The sequence below is a fragment of the Misgurnus anguillicaudatus genome, chromosome 12 (assembly GCF_027580225.2).
Source record: "Misgurnus anguillicaudatus chromosome 12, ASM2758022v2, whole genome shotgun sequence".
Taxonomy (NCBI): domain Eukaryota; kingdom Metazoa; phylum Chordata; class Actinopteri; order Cypriniformes; family Cobitidae; genus Misgurnus; species Misgurnus anguillicaudatus.
This window is the reverse complement of record NC_073348.2, coordinates 599275-604062: the sequence shown is the minus strand read 5'-3', so window position 1 is coordinate 604062 and position 4788 is coordinate 599275. Positions and strand designations below refer to the sequence as shown.

Sequence of the window (4788 nt, the reverse complement as noted above, 5' to 3'; positions counted from 1 at the left end):
TTGATAGACAGAACGTGTAGCCAATTAGATAATGAATTCAACAATCTTTGTGTGACGTTTTATTTCCTGGTGTGGAAACGTCATTTTATACGCTTACATAAGAATAAATAATAATATGAACGAATGTGTATGCATGTAAACAAAAGACTTTTATTTTGGGGCTGACTGGCACTTAGAAAAGGCACTAGTCTTACAAAAACTCTTGCAAGATCCTCATTTTTGGATTTGACTTCAATTGACTTCAAACGTGAAATATAACTTCTTCAGACTTGTGGCTTTGGCATCATTGCATTTCTAGGTTTCAAACACATATTAATCATTAAGATTTTTTGTATTAAAAAATTTATTACAGTTATGTTTATACTCTAAATGGTTTATTAAAACAGCCCCTTTAGTGAAAGTAGGCAGGGCTCAACATAAAGGACTGCCCGGTGGCACGGGGCAAGCATGAGAGATGTTCGGGCCAGTAAGAAGTATTGTCACTTGCCCGATCAGGCCAGTGCTTCACCCTCAGTCACTAAAATATATTTTCACCAATGCATGTTATTTAACATCTTGGAAGCAGACATTTACTTGGGTAAAACACGACAAAAGCAATGCAATATTTTGCACAGTTTGCTGTTAGTTTACAGGTAAAGCAGAAATTTGGGAACCTTTTTTCGTTGGAACATGTCTGTTGTATATGTATACAATTATTTTTGACTTTTGAATTATTATATTTAAATATGTGACACTGACTTTTTTTATTGAGGCCAGTGAAAATTTTGGCAGGGCAAGTAAAAACATGAACCACTGGCCCGACCTGGCCAGTATAAAAAATTATTTGCGTTGAGCCCTGTTAGGTATTTTCATGGTTTGGGCCAGAGTGGGGGTGCTTTTCAAGAGGTTTAGCACATCAGATGGATAGGGTTTTAATTAAACTTACCCACCTCAGCCAACTTATTCTTGAGAACCATTGCCAGGCTCTGCAACCACGCGCAGTGTTGTGCCATCTCCAAAAGCAAAACTTTTGTTTCCTCATGCAATCGCCTTGTTAACATCACTTGGTCGTGCACTCGTTTCTTGATTGATATGTTTGCTAAGGAACAATTACAGTTATATGTATACATGAGACAATCTTGCATAGTAACTACAAACATTTACTTCTTCTTTTATCAAATTGATACATAAGAAAACTTAAAATACTAAATGAATATTACTATACTCAATATGTAACATGCATGCCTTAGTTCAGTATACTCTATAAAGCATAACTGTAAATAAACTACTGTGAAGCATCTAAAAACAGAAATACCACAGTACTCTCTCCAGTAAGGGAATGTTCCACCACAGCTACGTCAATGGTTTTTGCAGATTCTTGAACAAGATCGTTGTATTTTTGTATCTCCTGAAGAAGGAGTTTTTTGTCTTCTGCCAGCTTCCTTCGAAGGCGATGGCGAAACTTGCTGCTGTCTAGAAAGACATGAAAATCCTACAGACTGGTAATCTAAAGAACAGAATTCAATGATTAAGCTGAACTGTGCTACTACATTATTTGCTAATTTTATGTTGTTGGAATAGGATGCATACAGTAGCTTGAATTTATCCTATTATATTATATAGTTATAACATTCTGGCGGTAGAAGGTTCACTTCCGGTGCCTCACAGTTAGGTAGAGCCCCTCAATTGATTGCTGAATTCCTCTATGTGTTGTGCCTTGACTGGCACGAGATGTATCAGGTGTCTCTGTAGAACAAATAGCTAAAAGAAATTCAATGTTAAAACAACACAGAATACAATATTCTCTCTTTGAATTTTATGTAAAACCTTTTTTTTTACTTATTTATACTCTGCATGTGCACTTCCTGTATATTACAGAAAACTGGAATATACTAATAAACCTGACATAAATGTGGCATCACATTAGATGATGATCCGCCTACAATTTTTTGCTGATCTTTAATATCAAACATAATGAATGGTAGAAAAGGATGTTTGTTGTTTCTGTAATCTGGTCGTGCTTACCACCTGCTGCCCATTCCTTTACATCAGACAGCCACTGTGACACCACTTCATCTGTACAATCTAGCTCTGTTTTAGGTCAGCCAGCCTTGCAGTCCCCGACAAGTCTGATGAACAGTGTTATACCATTATCAGGATTAAAAATGTGTATGATTAACAACAGGCCAAGTAAACACAACAAAAGGACAGACAAAACAATTAATAGAAGACTTACCTTAACATATCTTGTAAAAAGTGCCTGATTTTTTATTAATTTTTTCGTTCCACCCTGTTGCATGTAATGTAATCATGTCCACCCGTGCTGTTGAAAGCAAATAATGAGGTTATGATGATCAATCTAAAAAAAGTATACAGGAATATTGCAAACTCCGATTACCTGCTTTGGACAAATATTTGGTCATCAGGGCACAACGTGAGAGGTAACTGTTCACTTGCTCCACCTCCTCACCAGCGGTTGTCCCTGCTCCTTCCCGGTTCCTGCCACTCCATTTAATCTGTTAGTGAAGGGTGGAAGAAATTCAATTTGATTTTATTTATATAGCCCAATATCAAAAAACACAATTTGCTATAAAAGGGCATTACAGCCCATGCAAAAAATGGTTATGCAAAAAGATAAGATAATATAGTGTAGCTTAACTTCAATTTCATATTATTAATGTGCTTGTAAATATTACAAAAGTACCCACTTACACTTAGTAGCATGGGCTCGAGCATACATTACACTGAGAAAGGGTTTCATAGTGGTCTGCTCCGGAAGAGCAGGAAGGACACTAGCAACTTTCTCCAGGTATGGCTTAGTATTTGCAAGCCACATCCATTGTGAAGAATTTTGCCTTTGCTGGCATGAGCTCCTCCTGAAGGTACAGAGGGTAGGCAAATATCTCCCCCTGTACATATTAAGGGCTTTTAAAAGGAACCCATGGCAACACACAGCAACCTCCATTCCCTCTTCATCCAATTTTGAAGCCCTCCTTGAAGTATCCCTCGCTGCTGTACATTGGGATTCCATGACAAATAAAATAAAACAACATTGTCATTCACTATATTGCATTTATTCTCTTAATTTGATTTTGTAATTGGTAGGCAGAAGTAATTGTTACAACTATTTTGTCAACTTGCATTTTTCACTGCTTTCTGTATGGTGTCAACAAATCCACCACACCACACTGTCTTCAGCCACAAAGAGCCCCTAAAAAACAAAACAAAAAAAAACAGGATAATCAGAGCTGAGGAGGAAAGAAAAATAGAAAATACATCCATGAAATATATGAAGTAAGAAAATAAATCAATAAAAAGACTGGAAGAAAAATCACCTTCCGTTTCGGCAAAAGCGATATAGTTTTCTATTTCCATCTGCAGAAACAGCCAACATTTCCTGGGTGCAGGCTGGGCACGTGAAAGGAGCACTACAGCAGAGCTGGTCTTTCTCAAATGATGCATACGAAGGCTGTAAGAAGCTGCGCTGCAGTGTATTGCCGTTGATGGGTCCAGACTGGAAAATATATAAAATGAAAAAGTATTTGTGATATTGTCTGCTTATGGAGTTTTTAATAAAATGGTAATAACATTTACACTTACTCTTCCTCCACACTTAGTGCGATGCTTCAGCAGCTTTGCGAAGACTTATCTGGAGAATCCCAGAGATATTATTATCCTGAGTTCCTGAAGGGAGCTTAAGAGGTCCAGTGTATAAAGTGTGGAATTTGTGACGGAGGCTGGCCAATATCACTTTTTTAGGAGGTCTTTCAAGTCAGGGGTCCATATTGCTGCTGGCATGTTTGACATAAAGTGGCTTATGCAAGTCAAAACACCCTTGGAACAAAAATAATACACATTTACCACATACTTACTTTTACAACACTTAGTTCATTCTGCACATTGTGAATGATTGAGAGACTAGGGGTGTTTTCGACTAAGGATTTTTATAGTCGAATCTGATTCGTTAGATTTTGCCGTAGTTGAACTTACTTTTTAAGGTCTCCCTTGGGTTTGGTAGTCCAGGATCTGTAACAGAAAGAGAACAAACATATCACAAATATGACAGATGACGGAAAATATGACAACAAAAAAACACTGTTACCCACTTGCCCTATACTTGGGTAAATATGGACTATGATAGATTTCAGATGTCTGAGTAATATAGTCGTTCAACTTACTTTTTAAGGTCTCCTTTGGGTTTGGTAGTCCAGGATCTATAACAGTTAGAAAGAGAACAAATATGACACATGATGGAAAATATGACAACAAAAATATACTTTTACCCACTCTGCCTATACTTTGGTAAATATGGACTATGATAGATTTCAAATATCTGAGTAATATAGTTGTTGAACTTACTTTGTAAGGTCTCCTTTGGGATTGGTAGTCCAGGATCTGTAACAGAAACAGAACAAACATATCACAAATATGACAGATTATGGAAAATATGACAACAAAAAAATACTTTTACCCACTTGGCCTATACTTGGGTAAATATGAACTATGATAGATTTCAGATACAGTGAGGAGAACAAGTATTTGATAAACTGCCAATTTTGCTACATACAAAGCAAGCAGATGTCTGTAATTTTTATCATAGGTACACTTCAACTGTGAGAGACGGAATTAAAAAAAAAACTAGAAAATCACATTGTATGATTTGTTAATAATTAATTTGCATTTTATTGCATGACATAAGTATTTGATCACCTATCAACCAGCAAGAATTACAGCTCTCACAGACCTGTTCTCCACTCATTACCTGTATTATTTGCACCTGTTTAAACGTGTTACCTGTTAAAAGACACC

At 36.6% G+C, this 4788-nt stretch overlaps 1 long non-coding RNA gene across 1 annotated transcript; it reads right to left on the bottom strand.

The window, feature by feature from the left end:
• Positions 1–2214: 2214 nt before the first annotated feature.
• LOC129446130 (uncharacterized) lies at positions 2215–2985 on the bottom strand. Its single transcript, XR_012372667.1, has 3 exons — positions 2692–2985; positions 2378–2495; positions 2215–2302 (listed from the first exon to the last, which is right to left on the bottom strand). It is a non-coding gene; the product is annotated as an uncharacterized lncRNA (long non-coding RNA).
• Between the last annotated feature and the right edge of the window lie 1803 nt (positions 2986–4788).